The 20,870-nt window shown below is 40.8% G+C and overlaps 1 protein-coding gene and 1 non-coding gene across 2 annotated transcripts in view; both read right to left on the minus strand.

Annotated features, from left to right (window-relative positions):
• DCX (doublecortin) overlaps positions 1 to 20,870 on the minus strand; it is a 403,487-nt gene that overhangs the window by 53,318 nt on the left and 329,299 nt on the right. The gene's annotated exons all lie outside the window — the stretch shown is intronic.
• On the minus strand, positions 16,496 to 16,686 carry LOC138986562 (U2 spliceosomal RNA). Its single transcript, XR_011463375.1, has one exon. It is a non-coding gene; the product is annotated as a U2 spliceosomal RNA (small nuclear RNA).

Consider the following 20,870-nt stretch of genomic DNA (forward strand, 5'->3'; position numbering starts at 1 on the left):
TAGATCATCATAGACCCATTCAACTTCAGCTTCTTCAGCATTAGTGGTTGGGGCATAGACTTCGATTACTGTGATACTGGAAACAAACAGAGTCATCCTATTGTTTTCGAGATTGCACCGAAGTACTGCATTTCAGACTCTTTTGTTGACTGTGAGGGCTACTCCAGTTCTTCTACGAGATTCTTGCCCACAGTAGTAGATACAATGGTCATCTGAATTAAATCCGCCCATTCTAGTCCATTTTAGTTCACTGATTCCTAAAATGTCAATGTTCACCATAAGGCCCAGCAATTCTACTTTTAGGTATATATACCAAAAAAATGAAAGTAGTAACTCAGATAGAAACTTGTATGTAATGTCCATTATTGAATTATTCACAATTTCCAAAAGGTAGAAACAAGTATCCAACAGATGAATGTATAAACAAAATGTGGCATATACATACAATAGAGTTGTACTGTATTGATGTATTTGTACAATTCAGCCACAAAAAATGCAGTTTCGATGCATGTAGATTAGACTTTGAAAACATTATGCTAAATGAAGTAAACTAGATGCAAAAGGACAAACATTATATTTAATTCTACTTAGGTGATGTATCTAGAAAAGACAACATCATTGAGACACAAAATAGATTGGAGGTTACTACAGGCTAGGAGAAAGGGGATTGGGGAGTTATTGCTTAAAGGTAACAGAGTTTCTATTTGGGTGATGAAAAAAATTCTTGAACTAGATAGTAGTGATGATTGAACAACACTGTGAATATAACTAATGCCACTAAACTGTACATATGAAGTGGTTACATGATACATTTTTATAATATACATTTTACCAGAATTAAAAACATTAATCATATAGTATACAAAACCTATTGAATTTACTTTAAATGATGAGTTGTATGTTATGCAGATTATATATTAATAAAGCTGTCAAAAAAGAAATATAAAGAAAAATTTTTCTATAATTTATCCAGGATTTAGTTGCAGCAGGAAGATTTTTGGAATACTTAGTCTGCCATATTGCAGAAGCAGAAGTCAAATTTCACCTATTCAATTGTGAAGTCTTCCTTATCTACCAGTCTAAGAGACCCACCACCAGCAGCATCACAATATAAGATCCAAGTGAGTAGAGCCTCATCTGTCTTGTTCACTGTTGTATCTCCACTAAGTTTAAAATGTCAAATATTTTAAAAAATATTATTGTAATATCTTGTAATAACAAGAGTAGAAAGAGTCTAAGAACCATGGTAATTAAAACTTAGTGGCATAATTAAGGATATTAGAGTACAATAAGGTGATTCTAGACTACTAATGACCATTAGCACCACTTATTAGAGAAAATCATAAGAAATAAAAGATTGACTTGTTTACTAAATTCTAGATCTATTTGTGTTCTAATTATATGCATTAAGAAACACAATGTCAATGCCCTCTCTGACTAAAGATCATTTCTTTAAGCACCTTAGTTACCCTATGGGTTTTACCTTTTCTCTCCCTTTCAACCATCAAAACATGCATTTCTTTTTTGTTTTTCAAGAAGTTTTATTCATGTATTTTTTTTCATTTTTAAAAAAATTATTAAAGTATAGTTGATTTACAATGTTGTGTTAGTTTCAGCTGGATAGCAAAGTGAGTCAGTTATACATATACATGTATCCACTCTTTTTTTTTTTTTAGATTCTTCTCCCATATAAGTCATTACAGAGTATTGAGGCGAGTTCCCTGAAAGATACTTGAAAAGTTCTTGAAGGCACTGAACATGATTTGCCTTGTGGTACCTTAGGGCTTCCTTGGTGGCTCAGTGGTAAAGAATCCACCTGCCAATGCAGGAGACATAGGAGGCTCGAGTTCGATCCCTGGATCAGGAAGCTCCCTTGGAGGAGGGCATGGCAACCCACTCCAGTATTCTTGCCTGGGATATCCCATGGGCAGAGGAGCCTCATGGGCTACAGTCCATGGGGTCGCAAAGAGTGGGACATGACTGAGCAAAGCACGGCACACCTTAGGAAACAGTGTGGACTGGCTGATTGTGCAGGGAGGGATTGATAGTCTCTTCCCACTATCTTGCGCCACCCTCTGGGAATTCTCTGCAAGCTAGTTTAACTACTATGGCAAATCATATTAAGGCTGACTCCCTCTTATCCTCCAGCACCAGATCTGACTTAATCTCTCTTCTTTTCCTGGTGAAGAGTGACTAGTCCTTAGAAACTCTTCTCACAGGTGTCTAGGAAGTAAAGTACCATGTGAAACTCCAGGAATAGATCACACTTCTGTCAACTGACTCCTTCCACTGGTCTTGGACTCAAAGTCAATGGTGACTTTTCATCCCACTTCATTCTAGAATTTCCCCCCGGAAAACCCAGTTAGACTGAAATCTAGGCAGCTAGATCTCAGCTGGGCTACTGGCACTCAAGGTTATTCTTTTCAACTTTCAAAATAATTTTTGAGTGGTGAGAGATCATAATGACCCCACATATCTTTTGGTTGTATTGCATTTGTCAAGTGATATCACCTCCATTACTTCATTTGGTTCATCAGCCTCATGTTTTATTAATGAAGCATGAAAGTCCATCAGGATTAAGCAACTTGTACAAGATCACATTGCTAGTGAGTTACAGAGCTGATACTAGAACTCCAGATTGCTTTTATTCTGCTACACTGGGTATCTAAGCTAGATGGCAAAGGTACTCATTTCCTACATGGGGAGAGAGAGGTAAGGAAATACAGTAGGGGATCCTGGATAGTATGAAAAAGACATGTGACCTGGGAAGGACAGCCATTGAAGACGACATGGGAAGGAATAAGACTTTATCCTCTGTTTTACCAGGCGCTAGTGTGATTTAATAACCTGAGAAAGGCTGTGCCAGATCCCCTGGAAGCCTGGCAACCCCTCAGTGCTAAAGGGTGTTTTTCCCTTAGCTTTTCTTTGCCATTTTCCGAGAGTCTCTGTGTCAGCTCCCGCTTGGGGCCTCACAGGGATGAGAACAGCTGCAGAGGCTCTGGAGTTGGGCTTCTGAGTCCATGCCCAAGACCGACACCTGCCCCTCCACAGGGCCCTGGGGACAAGTTGGCTCCGAGAAACAGGGACGAGACAGAACTCCATTCATCAGAGGGAACTGGGATGGAAAAACCCTGCCTGATCCCTTGGCACCACTAAGCTCTAAGGTTGGCCCTGAGCCCCACACAGCACCAGATTCTGTTCAGTAGGGTCAATTAAGAGAAGCAAGTGTACTTTTAGGGCCCACTGCAATTATCAATTGCATGTTAACAGTTATCTGGTGTCTACCAGGCACAAAGTAGAGTGGGAATATGGCTTTGGAATTAAATAGAGGAAGGAAGGGTTTGGGTTTTTTTTAATTAATTTATTTTTTATTGAAGGATAATTGTTTTACAGAGTTTTGCTGTTTTTTGTCAAACTGCAACATGAAACAGCCATAGGTATACATATATCTCCTCCCTTTTGAACCTCCCTCCCATCTTCCTTCCCATTCCACCCCTCTAAGTTGATACAGAGTCCCTGTTTGAGTTTCCTGAGCCATATATAATCTCCACCTTGGTTCTAAGGTTAAAGCTTAGACTTAACTTGAAATCTTCAATAAGTTGTTATCTCTCTGGGCCTCAGTTTCTTCTCCTATAAGGTGAGGATGCTGTTCTAGAGCCATTTGTGGTCTATGTTTCTTTTCTGTTATAAGCCTTTTTGAGAATTTGATGAAAACTATGAATTTTCCTCCCAGAAAAATGCATGCGTGTACAGAAATAGCTAATTTTGCACATAATATAGGGAGTTTAAGGATTTCCCTGTGGCCAATCTATAGACCTTAAGTTTAGAACCTCTGGACTAGTTGATTTCTGAGGTATCTTCTAGCTCTGACAGTCTACAAAACATTCCAGGTTGGACACGGTTAATAAGCAGAGACATCAGGGCCAGAATGCTGGCAGCTGTCATGGAATCCCAGAGGCTTAACTGTACCCCCCTTCCCAGGCTTCCTGAGACTCCAGTCCAAGGGAAGCAAAAGGATATAAGCTCATTCTCTGCAAACTTAGTCCAAGGGAAGCAAAGGGGTGCAAGCTGATTTACAGCAAACCATAGTCTGGAGTAAGCATCAGACAGTTGCCTCCCAGGATGCTGGAATTTAGCAAGGATACAAACTTTGTGGGAGAGTGTAGGCATGAGAGTTGTGGCTTCTAAATGTTCCTCTGCAGTTGGTTGTGGATAAGACAAAGAGAATGCATGGTGCAATTGGTAGGGAACAGATAGCTTGATTATTGATGCTCAGAGGTGGTGACTTAGGAGCTAACTCTCCACATGGCTGCACAGAATACTAACAACCAGAAACCTATTGCATTTTCTTCTATAACGTTCCATCCTTTATAAGTATATATTTTACTACAATAAAAAGTCAGGGGAGAAGTAAATAAAGAGATTTGGTGGGTATATCAGTCAGGATATTAATAAAAGCAAGCAAACAAACAAACACATGACATACTCAGAGTAGAGTAGAGTTTAATAAAGGCAACGAATTACAAAAGTATGGGCAGGGTATAAAGAAACCATAGGACATGCTGAAGTATCTCAGGACTAGTAATAATGGGATCCATTACCACCCTTAGAGCTGAAAGATAGAGGAGAGGTAATAGATACCAGAACCCAGGAGAGAACATGACAATTATACAAAGAGAGCTTCCTGATAGGAGCTGTGACCTTCAATGAAGTGATGGCCAGCACCCTTGCTGGCAGGGTACCAGGGAATAAACTTCACTGCTCTCCTCCTTGCCAATGTTTCCCATTGACCAAACACAACTGGAATTTTGGAGACAAGGGAGCCTGTTGATATGGGGCAGCCTCCAAGGGCACAGAGCATGGTGGAATAGGGTAGAAAGTGAGAGTAGATCTGGAGAGGAAGGCCTAGAGAGTAAGTCTGCTGCTGCAGGTAAGAGAAAAGAACTGTTATTATAGCCTTGACTATGACATCTATCCGGTGGGCACCGTGACACTTGGGGAAGGATAACTGAAGACGTGTGAACTATAATTAAGCGATAATACTAATATCATTTTGCATTTGTAAAAGCTCTTGCATGTTTCATGCTGCTTTCCATCCCGTTGTCTCTTTGGAACCATATAGTTACCATGTAGGCAAACGGGTAGTTCTATTTCACATGTGAGGAAACTGACGTTCAGCCAAGGTAAGGTGATTTGTAAGATCAAATATCTATAAAGAGGGAAAGAGACTAGAACCTAGGTTTGGACTCCCAGTCCAAGGCCATTTCCACTATACCCTGTCCACAAAACTGTTCTGACAGGGCTTCAGAGGACTCTTACTTCTGACAGACATGAAAATCCACCACATGAGCAAAAATGAGGAAAAAGAGTGCATAGACTTCTTCCTTACACTTTTATTTTTTTTAAAAAAGGTGGTAAGAAAAGAGGCTGAGTTGGAAGACAGAGAAGCAGGTACAATATTCTTTGCAAGTATTTCCCAGAACAGAGGTTCTTAGACCTAGTTCTTACCAAATGACCCCAGTCAAAGTTCTCTAGCCTCTCTCCTTTATTCCTAGCCTCTGGGTGTTCCACCTCATCAGTTATATACTTCCACTGTAAATGATATGGTTGAATGAAAGTAAAAAGAAATGGAAATGAAGAAATTAAGTTCAAGGTAAAATGAATACAGGAACTTAACATGTTTTTCAGAATTCATTTGCAAAACATATTTTCACATTTGTCCCAATTTGCATGTAAACCAGGAATGAAAACCATGAGGAAATCTACCCTTCAGTTTGTAATTAAGTAGGATTTCAAGAAAATTCTGAGGGCTCAATATTCTTAGGAACTGCAATAGTGCCTAATGGGAGAGATGAGCCTGGCACTGGATGTGAAAGAACATCTGTTGGGATTAACTTCCCAACATATCCTTATACCTGCTACCTTAGATTTCCTGCTCTGAAGATAATTTAGAAGTCTGTGGACCCTAGAAGGCTTCAGACCAAAAAGCTTTCATAATCCATAGCTTCGAGAGCAGTGGTTCTCAACCAAGGGCCATTTTATCTCCTCCTAACTCCCCAAGGAACATTGGACATTATCTGGAGACATTTTTGGTTGTGACAGGTTGGATGGATGCTACTGACATCTAGTGGGTAGAGGTCAGAGATGCTGCTAAATATCGTACAATGCACAGAACAACGCCACACAACAGAAGAACTATCCCTGCACCAAACATGTCACTAGTACCAGAGTTGAGAAACCATACTCTAGAATATTTCTTGACAGTCAGGGAAGCACCTTTGCTGTGACCACCACACTCTCCACTCCCCACCTGTAAAGATGGCTTCCTTACTCCCACCTATGTATCTCAGGCTGGCCACTCCCTAAAATCAGTTCAATTTTAGCAGCCTTCTGGGTGAAAGCCGAATTTATCTCATTTCCTAGAGTGGTATTGTTGTTGTTACCATTGTTCATTGCTGTTTAGAGTTTTTGACACTTGGCCTTGCTTTAACCCCAGTAAGAAGCTTATTTCCTAGTTCCTAACTGTTTTTTTGGTTAATGACTCACAGCCTGCCTAGACCTCTGGTTTTTGCAAAGTTCTTGGCTCTTCTAGTCCTGGCATCCTTCATAGGCTCTGAGGTCCAGCTTCATCCATGGTTCCAGTACAACACTGCCTTTACTCATTCCATTCTGGGACACCAAATAGGGTTTGGACTGGTAATTACACTAGACCTGCTGCCTCTTGAATCTGTGTGAGAAAGTTGCCAACTCCAGGAAGGAAAAGACTCAATGAAATATCAGCAAGAGGTCCTCTTGCCATAACTGTCAAAGAAAGCTGTAAGAGAAAGAGAAGATGTACTCTGGGACAATATATTTCAGAAGACTTCTGTGTCAGCTGGCTTAAGCAGAGACAGAAAGATGTCCTACCCAATGTTGTTTGAAATGTATTTAAGTGTGTACTTCACATTTGAAGGAAAAAAAGCTAAGGATAAATTGATACCCTACAGTTGCTATAATGTCTGATTTGACAACTTCTCAAATGTCATCCTCATAGGACTAGAAAGGAGTATAAAGAAGGAATTTGAAACAATATAAAAAGTATGAGGATTATAACCATGAAGACAGTAGCACTATTTGCTGTTTTCTTAACAAACCTCCATTCCTGAATTTTGAGACTTGGGGTGATATTGCACCAAGGGATTGACTTCTAGTTCTGGTTCAGTCACACGTTGCAGTGTGATCATGAGCAAGTCACTTATATACTTTATACCACAGATTCCTCATCTGAAAAATGAAACTAATACTACTTTGACTGCTTCATAGTGGGTTTTTTTCAAATTCAGAACAAAAAGAGAAAGTGTGTAAGAAAATGCCTTGAAAAGCACTAATGCTATATGAATGCAAATTATTATAATTATTTTGCAAAAGCTGTGTGACCTAAGGGGAAATAAGGTAGGGCCAAGAAAAGTTGGCAAAATTTAACACAACATGGTAAATCAACTGTAGTTTAATAAAAAGAAAGTTTAAAAAAAGAAAAGCTGGTAAAGTAAATTAGGTTTTGGCAAAGAAAGAAACAAAAAACAGAGACAGATAGACAAAAAGAGACACCCTACACGAACTATCTTCACCCTATTTCATAGAACTCAAGAACTAGAAGGAAAATCCACTGTCTTTCTCTGCCCTTATAGAGCACTTCACTTTCACATTCTGTGCATAGTAGTACCTACCTTCTTTCATAAAATCTCTGCAATAAAGGACTCCCCAAAATTATTTGGCAATACATTCCAGAATCAACCCTTCCGTCAAAAAATTGTTCTTTGTTCTGACCGTGTTTACTTCCTGAATAGCACTCACTGAGTGCTTGTGAGAAGGCAGCCACCGTGGTAACTGTCAGGGATACAGAAAGCAACAGACACAGCTCCCATCCTCAAGGAGCTGCTAGGCTGGTAGACATTTTTGGGTTGAGTCCCTTCTGTCACAATTTAGTTCTCTTCTTGCATCTGACCTACATTTAATGGCCTGAAAAATTGACTTTTGGACCTTGTTTATACAAGCATCTAAACTGCTTAGCCATTCCAAGTTTTGACTCATACCAATTGCTTTTTGAGTCTGTTAAGATTGCGAATTTACACAATTAAATTAGTTTCCCTTAAGAATGGGGGATATCATCCAAGTCAAATGTACTGGCAAGGAACGCCAACTGGTTGCTGGGAAAGCATCAGTTGCCTGCAAATTTCTGATAAGCTAAATCATGCTAGAGTGTTCATAGCTTAATAGTGCATCCCGCCCAGCCTCAGAGGTAATGCCTAGAGAGGACCATAACTGAACCCTAAGGAATAAAGCTCTAATAGTAGACAATTCATACTCCTTAAAATCTGCTGAAAGATATTTGAGGGCTTTTGATGGTCCCTTGAAACACTCTCTTCATGTAAACTATCTTTAAAGTTGTTTCCACCTTCTTCTTGCCATTCACCTTCTCATTACACAAATCACCATTTTTTTTAATGAGCCAAATTGGTTCAAACTCAGCCAAAAGTCAAATGCATAAAGAAGTAAGGCTTATACCCATGCTAAATGAGTGCTTCTATGACAACCCTCAAGGAAGCCAGGAGACAAAATGCTTCTCTCAAGATACCCAGGAGGAACAGCCGGTGAAAGTCCTGTATTCTCCCCCTCCTCACAAAAAGGCTTTTCTTTCCCTTCTTCAAATCCATTCCACCTCCCACACAGAGAGGCAGGACTAGTGGCAAGTTTAAGCAGGAATGCAAATTGAGGGATGTGTACAGGAAGACAGAAATAGACTGTATAAAATGGCAGCCCGTGTGATCGCCTGGAAGGAGCTCAACTCAAACCTTTCCACTGAGAGCAAAGCAGCTCCTGTTTACATTTGTCCCTTGCATGAGCTGCTGGGATCAGGAATCAGGCTTTCAATGGTTTATGGCAACAGGGCACAGCCCCTTAGAGGGCTGAAGGCCCACTTCTCACTGTACCTCTGACCAAATAAGTGGTAAGATTCACACTGACAGGGACAAGAACCTGAGCTAGGCTGAACCTGCATGATAAGATTTCCCAGTCCAAATAAAAATCAGACTTGCTGCAGCTTCTGCAAAGCAACCACAGTGCTGGGTGGGGAGACAAGCTGCAGTCTCCGCAATGTCATTTTCTTTGTGTGTACACAGATCAAGGGTCATTTAACTAATCCATAGTTGGAACAGAGAGTTTAGATGAATTTCATTTTCCGATCATTGAAGGTTAGCCTTTTTAAAAATTCGCTTATATTTTGGTTCCTATTTTGTTCAAGAAAAGGCTTCTTAAAAAAAAAAAAAAAAAGCCTGAACACCAGATTTTGGCTATTTGCCACTCTCTTATTAAGGTGGTGGTTTAGTCGCTAAGTCATATCCGACTCTTGCAATGCCATGGACCAGGCTCCCACTAGGCTCCTCTGTCCATGAGATTCTCCAGGCAAGAATACTGGAGTGGGTTGCCATTTCCTTCTCCATGGGGTCTTTCTGACCCAGGAATCAAACCCAGGTTTCTTGCATTGCAGACAGATTCTTTACCAACTGAGCTATGAGGGAAGACTTATTAAGGTAGAAGATTTTACAAAATTACTGCAACATCTTTAAGATCATTTCTTTGTCTCCTCTCAGTGTCTAGCACAGGACTGGACACATGGTAGGTTCAGAAAAAATCTGTTGCTTTTAGTATTCTAATGAATCATCATTTTACTGTACTTTTTGTGTGTATCTACATAGCTGATATTCTCTTTTTCACATATATACAGCTGAAGTGTATCTATTATTAACCTAATATCTGCAATTTCTTGAAACCATTTTGTTTATTTTCTCTGTCACTAACAGTCACTGACCTAGGTCCTCATCTGGAACTCAAGGGCAGATGTGCATTTTTCTGGTCATTTTTGTGCTGAGGTTACACTTTAGCCATCCAAATTCAGCTCAGAGGAGACAAACTAGAGCAAGAGGAGAATATGGAGCCAAGAGAAGGGGAAGGGAAAAGAGACAGGAAGAGCCATCTGAAATGCTTGCTGGGCCAAGGTTCAGAGAAAACTGCCTCCCTAGACTTGGCTGTCTTTCTAGGCCAGGCCTCTGTCAATAACACATTTATTGGCCATCCTGACTTCAGCCTCTGATTTGCCCAATTCAAATAGACATTTTCCAAGAAACAGCTCTCCTAGTCATGGCCCCTGACCATTACAAACAATGCTGTTGAAAGGTCCGAATGAAAAGGGCCATTTTCTCCAAATGAGTCACCACCACCTGGAAAGTTCTTGGAAAATGGAAGAGGCGCCAGAAGACTAAAGACGAGAAAATGTTGTCCTACTTTTTAAAAGGGCAAGAAGTATATCTCAGAAAATACAAACCAATAATTAACTTGATGTTGGTACCCAGAAAAAAATATCTTAAAAGGGTTATTAGAATATTGTTTGTGAATACTCAAGAGAAATTATGATAGTAGACACAAACAAGGGTTGACACAAGCTATGCCGAGTTTACTTTTCTTTTGATAAAGTAGATATCTCAGGGTGTGGATGCAAAAATACATTTAAAAACATACTTGAGTACTGACTATGTCCTGGGCCAGGGTTGGCAAAACATTGCCTCCTGAGCTCATGGCTCATGCCTCACAACACTCTTGTACTGAGTTCCTACCCAACCTCACAGTCTTCCTCAGTAGACAGTCACCACAGTCCACCTGCTGACCCGGGCTCAGGTCCTGGGGATGCAAAGAATATATAAGACCTGAAGGAATTCATAAAATAGCAGAGGCAGTATGTTATTCAATACAATACATGTATGTATAGAAATGGGGCCTGTCAACATTGCTTAAAGGATGAATTCAGACAGAGTAACATTTCACAGTGCTCAGTCCTTCAGTCATGTCAACTCTTTCTGACCCCATGGACTGTAGCCCGTGAGGCTCCTCTGTCCATGGGATTTTCCCAGCAAGAATACTGTAAGTAGATTGCTATTTCCTCCTCCAGGGAATCTTCCCCACCCAGGGATCGAACCCACATCTCCTGTGTCTCTTGCACTGTAGGCAGATTCTTTAGTGCTGAGCCACCAGGGAAGCCCCAGCACTTCACAGAGGAGGTAGCAATTGAAACGGGTCTCAATAGGTGAATAGGAATTCTCCAGGTAAGGGAGGAGAAATGCCACAAAAATAAAATGTGAGTTTGCAGTTTTTGAAGTTAGGGCTTGGTTATGTATTTGTTGGTAAATTGAAGAACTGGGGGTTGAATATCAGTACAAGTTATAATCTTTTTTCAAGGGCCTTGCCAAAAGAGATTGATGTTGGATGACAGAATCAAGATTTAGAAAAAAGTTTAAAGGCAGGACTGATGGGCCAAAACAAAGGATTTCTAACACTCCGTTGAGTTCTAGGAGAGAGTATATTTAAGACATTTAATAAAATTCCACGTTTAAATCTCCAAATTCAACAGTATAAGATGAAACAAAATGGATATTAACAGTGGCCCTAGGATTTTAGTTAATCTTAAGTACACCATGAGAAATGCTGGACTGGAAGAAGCACAAGCTGGAATCAAGATTGCCAGGAGAAATATCAATAACCTCAGATATGCAGATGACACCACCCTTATGGCAGAAAGTGAAGAGGAACTAAAAAGCCTCTTGATGAAAGTGAAAGAGGAGAGTGAAAAAGTTGGCTTAAAGCTCAACATTCAGAAAACAAAGATCATGGCATGTGGTCCCATCACTTCATGGGAAATAGATGGGGAAACAGTGGAAACAGTGTCAGGCTTTATTTTTTGGGGCTCCAAAATCACTGCAGATGGTGATTGCAGCCATGAAATTAAAAGACGCTTACTCCTTGGAAGGAAAGTTATGACCAACCTGGATAGCATATTCAAAAGCAGAGGTATAACTTTGCCAACAAAGGTCCGTCTAGTCAAGGCTATGGTTTTTCCAGTGGTCATGTATGGATGTGAGAGTTGGACTGTGAAGAAAGCTGAGTGCTGAAGAATTGATGCTGAAAAAATGATAATGGACTAACATATTATGTGTGGTTTTTTTAGACAATAAAAAGCAATGAGTTTCTTGCTTGGGAGATGCTCAAAGTTTAAAAGATAACTTACAATAAGAAGAGGTTTTATTTTGCATGGTAAATGAAACTAGGTGATGAGTAAAGTCTTTGACCCGAAAACGTTTCATGCTTCTAAGAGGGGAAATTGTCAGTATCTTTAAAATAGCTAGACTTCAAACTCTTGCTTTCGTTTCTACACCTTTTGAAGTTTGGTTTTGTTAATTTCAGCTAAGCTCTTAAACTGTTATTATAAACCCAATCTTCAGGTCCATTGGGAACTATCTCCTTATAAAATGTGAAACATAAACCAATCCCAAATACCCAGCTAAGGAAATAAACAAGTTATTTTCCATCAAAGGTTCATTTGTAGCTTCTTGTTTCCTCTATAACTGATTTCAAATCATTTGTACCTTTCATTTACAGCAAAATTTACAGCTACAATACACAATGCTAATCCAGGGTTTACCCTTATCATAGCTGACTTGTTTTTGTCCCTCAGTGAATGACGGCAAACATAAGCATGAAAATGAAATTAGTGATAACCAAGCCAACTGCTTTATCTATGTCTTGAGTTTAAGGGATTAGCAATGGTCTCCCTGGAAATCTCTGGGTTTTATGAAAAAGAGGTATTCCAGTTAGTAGCAACCATGGAGCTGCTGTGGTAAAAACATTCATGATTTCAGCTTGCTCTTTATTTCTGTATCAGGAACCTGGGTCATATGGGAAAGGCTAGGGATTCAGGTAGAATCCTCTTTTTTCTGTCAATGGGACAGAAACATAAGAAAGGCCTTGCAAGAATTCACAGTAATAGATAAGAGGTCAAGAAAAGGATTGTGGGAAAAGAACAGGGTTTGAAGAGGTAAAATGGAATGGTTGAGAAGAGGTGGAGAAAGCATCATTACCTTATAAGAATTCTCTAGAATCAAAGTTTGAGTCAAAGTTTGTTCAAAATGCCATCTTTGTTCCATTTCTAGCATCTGCATTACCTTTCATCCTTTTCTCTTTCTATGTCAATTCTCTTTGAGAGACACTGAGTGATATTTTGGCAGACTTTAGGAGCAATTGTGATACAATAAATGTACTGGTATGTCCTTGTTTCAATTTTAATGTAAATATAGTTCCCTGGGGTATTCAGTCCCTACCTCCACTGGCCATCTCAGCTATACAACTTGAAGGCACAATTTTACCCTTAGGCCCCAAGGAGCAAGATAGGCTTGTGCCTGCTAATGAGCATTTGTTGTGGAGAAAACAGTGGTGTTGAGATCACAGGAAAATAGAAAACTATCAAAGGTAGGCTTCATTCTCGATCACTCACAACATTCCTAGATGAAAGCACTATTGACAAGTTAGGGGATGACTGTGGCAAGTGCGTGCGTGCTTAGTCACATCAGTCGTGTCTGATTCTCTGAGACCCCATGGGCCACGGCCCGCCAGGCTCCTCTGTCCACAGGATTCTCCAGGCAAGAATATTGGAGTGGGTTGCCGTTTCCTTTTCCAGTGATAAAGTATGAAGTGAGTGAAGTGAAGTTGCTCAGTCGTGTCCAACTCTTTGCAACCCCATGGACTGTAGCCTACTAGGTTCCTCCATCCATGGGATTTTCCAGGCAAGAGTACTGGAGTGGGTTGCCATTTCCTTCTCCAGACTGTGGCAAGGGACAGCCTTATACAAAGGCAGACTCACAGGGTGAGATGTCTCCCTGGGATGAGAGTAGAGAGATGGTAAGATGCCGTACCTTTGAAAAATGCCTCTTCCCACGTGTGTGTGCATGCTTAGTCCCTCAGTCATGTCTGACTTTTTGCGACCCCATGGATTGTAGCCCACCAGGCTCCTTTGTCCATGGGATTTCCCAGGCAAGAATACTGGACTGGGTAGCTATTTCCTTCTCCGGGGGGGGGGGGTCTTCCTGACTCAGGGATCAAACCTGGGTCTCCCACATTGCAGGCGGATTCTTTACTGTCTGGGCCACCAGGGAAGCCCCTGCCTCTTCATATACTCCTGCCTGAATACCTGGCTTTTCTTCATTTTAAAAACATCAGAATCACAACTTTTTGGCTTTTTAGGTCAAAAAATTATATTTAGCACCTATATGGTAGATGCCATGCCAAGTGCCAGGGGTACACTGATGAACAAAAACAGACATGGTTTGGGCACTCACGTTACTTACATGCTGGTAGGGCAAACATATTGATCAAATGGCTACCCAAACAAATGGAAAATTACAACTGTGGTAAGGCTACCAAGGTGAGCTACATGACGCTTATACAAAGGAACATAATTTACACTACTTGTCTACCTATCTATCTTCTTATCTGACTCCCCCATCCCCTGCCACTGACTTAGAAAAGAAGACCATCACCATAGTAGTTGATGGTAAGGAAGAACTTAACCGGCCTAAACTCAGACAAAGGTGCAGAAGTCCTTCCCCTTCCCCTAATACCTCTTTGGAACTGGTGAGAACATCTGCTCCATCACAGATACAAGCCAACTGGGAGGCTGATAAGGCAGAAGATGCCATGTACATGTGAGACAGGAGGATGTTAGTCAAGCAACATGTTGGTAGTGGTGATTTGAATTGGTTTGTATTCACAGTCCCCTGGCAAAGATCAGGACCCCAGTGGACAGAGTAGGAGGGTGTGTGGGATAGAGCAACCAAAAGAGCAGAGAGGCCCACTCAAGAGCCAGTTTTGCCTGAGACTCTGGAACCCCCATTTGGTGATCTTGAAATTCACTAGGACTAATCATTCATCTTCTTCGCCACAAGGGCCATAGCTTACAAGCACTCTGGTTTCAAATAATACTCGAGTCTTGAAGATGCTGTACATCTAGTTTTATTCCTTAGTATGTATCAGATGTTATACTTTTCCTACTTTTCCTTGCCACATCTCTTTCAGTTTATGCCTGAGAGTGGGCAGGAAACTCGTTGATACAACTACTTATTGGGAGTGGGCACAATCACCCAACCCCATCTTTGGTTTTCTCATGTGGGCTAGACAACAGATGTTCTTAATGAAGATTAACTGAAATTTAATGGTCCTAATTGCCATTTGCACGGGCAGCAGATAACATTCAGTTCACACGCTGCCTTTCATGCTCCTTTATGCTTCGTCACATATCAGATTTGTATTTGACTGGAGCGAATCTGACTGGCAGTACCTGCTGGCTATTCAGTATCAAGATGCTGGCATAGCAAAGGCTCACAGTCCAGGGAAACACAGAACTGTGGTGAGAATGGGCTTTGCTAATTTGTTTCCTAATATAGCTATGCTCTTGAATTCTCAGTAATGGCAAAAAGGGGTCATTTTGGTCTGGGTGGGATTTAGGATCTGTGTTAGGGAGGAAGGACAGACAAGACACTTGGTAGACTGATTTCTGTGTTTTTGTGCAACCTGATCCTGCTCTCTTCTGTTTTTTAAAAAAAACTATTGGAAAGGTCTTATAAAAGTGAGCAAGGGATGTGAACATCACTGAGGAGAATATATGATAGATTCAGCAAATACTTGAGGAAGATGCTCCATCTCAGCAGTAACAAGAGAAATGCAAATTAAAACTAAAACAAAAGAATTACACTATTTCTCAACTATCTGATTGGCAAACATGAAAAACAAACTGTTGGGTTGGCCAAAAGTTTCATTCAGGTTTAAACCCAAAAAATATCAAGTGTTAGTGAGGTTTTCAGGAAATTAAATTTGTCAGCTCTCTGGAAGGCAATTGGTTGTAACTGATAAAATTTTAAATGTGTGTTTTTTCCATAACCCAGCAATTTTTATACCCTTTTGGAAACCCTGGCAAGCATGTTCAAGGAGACATGTACAATGCAGCATTTGTCATAATAACCCCAGACTGGAAGCAAACTAAATGTTATTTAGTAGGGAAATAGATAAACTATAGAATACTATGAATCCGTAAAAACCAATGACACAGTAGATGTATTTCCATAGTTACATACAATATATGTATAAAAGTATAGATAAAGCTCTGAAAAGTTGTAGCCACAAAACTGGTTATCTCTGGGAATGGGTCTGAGGTGGAAGAAACCAGATTGGTCAAAGACATCTTCACAGTTTTATCTGTAATACTGTAATATTTTACAAGCACAATGTGTCCAGATATTATTTATGTAATTAAAAATCAATTTAAAATTTAAAAGCAATATAGTTATGTTAGAGAATTTACAGACCAGAGAAAAGAAAAAAATATGCCTTATCCTGCCACCTAAACATTCCCCTATGATAACTATGATGTGTATCCTTCCAGTATCTTTTTTTTTTTTTTCAGGAGATATGGCAGGAGCTTGGACAACAGAGAAGAGATGGGTGTGAGGCATGAGAAATGAGAATAGAGCCTGATGAGACTGATCCTGACAGTTCAGACCTGAGTGCCAGGGCTTCAAAAATCCAGTTGCCTGTGAGTTTAGAACGGCACTTTCATTCGGACTGGCAGTTTTGTCCCTGGAGAGGATGCACCATTCTTGGAAGTACTGAAATACCAGGCTGATGCTTGGAGTGGATGGAGCAAGCTCCTATTCCAAGTCCCTGCTCCAAAAATCCATTTAATATACTGTCCTCAGATAGAGGACGTATCAGGTATTAAACTCATAAGAGCAGATACTACACTTGATCTTATTCAAAAGACTGAGAAGTGATCCAGTATCTTTTTAATATTTCATATAGTTGTGATCTATAACCTGTATCTTGTGCCTCTAATACAGACATCTGAGTTGGATAATTTTCTGCTGTGCGGGGCTGTCTTGTGCATTGTAGGATGTCTAGCAGCATCCTCAACCACTATCCACTAAATGATAGCAGCACTCCCACAGTTGTGACAATCAAAAATATGTCTAGACATTATTAAATGGCCCCTAGCAAAATCGGCCCTAGGTTGAGAACCATTGATTGAATACATCATTAGCATAATGTCATGAAATTAATCTTCATAACCTATCCTACGTTTCCAAACTTAAATCCAGTGAGTTGTCTCTATTCTGTTCTCAGCTCCCTGGCCTGTGGATTCCAACCCTGGCCTTTAGAACTTGACCTTGCTCTCTGACTGCTCCTTTTCTAGGTAAGTTGATTTGGGACTCCTTAACCCAGAACTGTACTCTGACTTATCACCACTAAAGCAATTAGACAGTAAAAGCCAAGTCTCTTCCCCTGACATCTGTGGACTAATGTTCAGCTCATGGGACAGGGAACAGGGATAGCAATCAGGAAACCCAATAAGACTGTAGAAAGTAATCAGTCCAGAGACACAGCTGTGGGTCAAAACCACTGGGCTAAGGGCCAAGGCTGAGAAGAGGAAGCCAACTAGATTTTACCCCAGAATCAGCTCTCAGAACAATCAGAAGCATGGTTCCCTGGCTAACAATGCTTAACTCTTCCTGTCTGTTTTACTTAGATATTTTCCAGGCCCCCAGGGCATAATCAATTCAGAGACCATGGAAGGGATGGCATCTGTGCTTATATTCCAAATCGATAAGGAGAGGTTAATGCCAGAAGTCATGCTTACTCTATAAAGACACATTTACTAAGCACCACGTATCAAACATTGCTAGGTGTTGAGGGTGCCAAAATGACTCTGAATTGCTTTTGTCTAAAATCTGTTTGCCACGTGATTGCCAGAGAAAAACATCTCTCAGGAATCAAAATGTAAAACTAGTGAGAGCTCCCTTCAGTGTGAGCCCTTAATTAGATCACGTATCACCAGTATTTCACTTTGCCTCTTACAAGGGCCTGGGGAGTGAAAATTGCATTATGAGGTTCTGTGGCTCCAAGACCCCAATTCAAAGAGAGGACTGAGTTCATTTCCAGAGCATAGGGAGGGTGGTATCAGATTTCATCCTGTTAGCTCACAACATGGAAATTGGAATTTCCTGCTCCCTACACTCCAAAAGAGCTCGTGTGGCCCAGGTTTCTGCAGCTCTGAGTGAAGTTGGAGGAACCTCCTCTTGTGTCCCTCTCTGTCTGGCCCCTCACTCCGGTGCCCCAAGGGAGTGCAGACAGGTTGAGCACTTTATTTCCTCAGGGGCTGGATCACTTCCCTGTCTGCCCATCTGGCCTTTTCCTGACAAGATGTTCCCTGACAATTTGAGATCTGCAGACACAAAGAAAACAGAGCCAAATGAGACTGACCCTGGTGTGAAATCTGGAAAGATGATAAAATATCCTCGTAGCAGGAAAGAGAACGTGGCAGGATATGCCTTGTAAATAACCCACTGTCTTCTACAGAGCGAGATGAGTTCAATTAGGGGAGTTTCCACAATGCTTTCTTGAAATTTGGGGGTTTATTGTACCCAGGGTCAGTCGCAGGCCAAATGCTGGACTGCCTCCAGTTGGAGTCCAATAGAGATAATTCCTTGCTGTGAAATACATATTTAATAACTCTACTGAATGCCTATTTCCTTTGTCTTCTTGTAGTCTTTCCTTTGTCCTAGGTTTCTCTTGCACTAATGGGGCCTAAGGGAGTCACAAATAACAATGTGCTGTGTAGTAGATTACTCAGTGGCTGCTGGCAGCAGGTTCACAATACTGGGTCCCAGTAATAGCCCCTTCTCAATTTATATTTCCAAGTCCAAGAATTACTGGTCACAGTAATCAGGGGAAGCTTAGAGCAAAACTGAGAAAAAGACCAATTTGTTTTGTTAGCCCCCAAACTCCTAGTTGTCATTCTTTTCCTAGGACAGCCATTCTTTTCCTGAGTTGAACAAGCCATCCTGTCCTGCTCCTAAGACCCTTTATTTATAGCAAGATGTAAACATAATCTTGCTAAATAGCTAAATGCATTATTTTTCCTTCCAAGGCATTTCCAAGACATAAGTTGGAGGATGAGAGAGCTCATTATTACATTCAAAATCATACTATTGATACTTGCATGTTCAACTCGCATGAGCTCAGCCGTAGGAATAGGGGATCTAGGTCCCACGCCCTGTCATTTCTGTTTTCTCAAACACATTTATTGAAGTCATTTACTGAAGTGACCCTGCCATTTATGTTTCATCTGTGACGTGGCAAACTATTAAAATTACAGTGGGTTCATGGAAAGCCACATGTGGAGAGACAGGGGTTCTCCCTCTGTGGTTTTGGAACATTTAGCCACCAGGCTATATGAAATAAGTGTGGTTTTAACATTGCCTCTTCCAAAACCATAGTCTCCATTTCAATGAAAAAAAAAAAAAAATCCATTTTTCTCAGGCCTCAGGTCCTGCAGCTCTCTGTGGAAAACAACAATGGTCCAAGTGGCCTGATTGAATTTAAAGGCCTTCCAGAACCACAGGGTAGTGCCAAACCCTATGCTTTATTAATTATGCCATGATTATTTTATCTTAGGGGACCTGACTCTTTTTGTTCACTACATTTGAATATTTCCTAGCTCCTATCAATCTAATGTTGGAACATGTTGATAACAGTTGGGGTTACTGGCAACTGGATTCAAGAGAGTAGATATGAATTTATGGAGAATTTAAAATTGAAGAATCCTGATTACTACCCTGTATCTCTTGTTTCCATGTGTGGATGGAAACCATCTTTCTCCCTTACATGAGGTTCTCCAAGGTTCCCCTGAAAGTGAAAAGTGAAAGTGAAGTTGCTCGGTTGTGTCCAACTCTTTGCAACTCCATGCTCCTCTATCCGTCCATGGGATTTTCCAGGCAAGAGTACTGGAGTGGGTTGCCATTTCCTTCTCCAGGGGGATCTTCCCAACCTAGGGATCAAACCTGGGTCTCCCACATTGTAGGCAGACCCTTTTACCATCTGAGCCACCAGGGAAGTCCACTAAGGTTCCCCTGGTTATTTCTTAATCTGTATCTCCTAATTTAATTCATATATTTATGTATTTTTATAACAGCTTTATTGAGAGATAATTCACATGCTATACAACTACCCATCTGAAGCACACAATTCAGTGGGCTTAACATAGTCACAGAGCCGCGCAACCATGACCATAATCAACTTTAGGACACTTCCATTGCTCCAAAAAGAAACCTTCGGGATTTCCCTGGTGGTTCAGTGGGTAAGACTCTACACTCCTAATGCAGGGAGCCCAGGTTCAATCCCTAGTCAGGGAACTCGATCCTACATGCTGCAACTAAGAGTTTGCATGCCACAAAGAAGACTGAAGATCCTGCATGCCACAAATAAGACCCAGTGCAGCCAAATAAATAAATAGATAAAAATATTTAAAACCAAACAAAAGAAACCTTGTACCTATTAGCAGTCACTCTCAAAATCCCTCCAACTTCCCCAGCCCTAGGCAACCAATCTATTCTTTCTGTATACTAGTTCCATATATTTTAACAAGAACTTTTAGAAAACTTGTATTATCCAAGGGAATGACTCCCAAAGGGGTACTTTCTGGTGTGTGGCAGGTCCACGAAAGGAAGCGTGTGGCACAGTGGTGGCCCTATGGCTGGCACATGTCAAATCGCACACATTTCCAAGAGTCAAAGGTAGTGGGAAGAGGAGCCCTGATAGCTCAAGCCAGCACAGCTGGAGGATCCCCCTCTTTGGCCCAGTTTCTTCTTGTAGGTCCTGGAGTCTTCAATCCTTTACCACGAAGCTTCCTTTCTGAAAATGGAACAGGTAAAGTGCCCCCCAAATGCCCACCACATACACACTCACCCTGCTCCAAAGATTTCTAACAAGAAACATTTTAAATGATCCTGCTGCCATCCAAGGGAGAAGAAGTATATTTTGGGAAGATGCATCCAGTTTAATGATACTCATTCACATAAAAAGATACCAAAGGGCATTCCTTTCTGACCTTGAAGAGGTTCATGGCAGTGTTCTGCCCCAGTAGATACTTTCCTTTGTTGTTCTAATAGCTATCTATAGAG

Source organism: Bos mutus, chromosome X (assembly GCF_027580195.1).
Source record: "Bos mutus isolate GX-2022 chromosome X, NWIPB_WYAK_1.1, whole genome shotgun sequence".
In the NCBI taxonomy this organism is placed as follows: Eukaryota; Metazoa; Chordata; class Mammalia; order Artiodactyla; family Bovidae; genus Bos; species Bos mutus.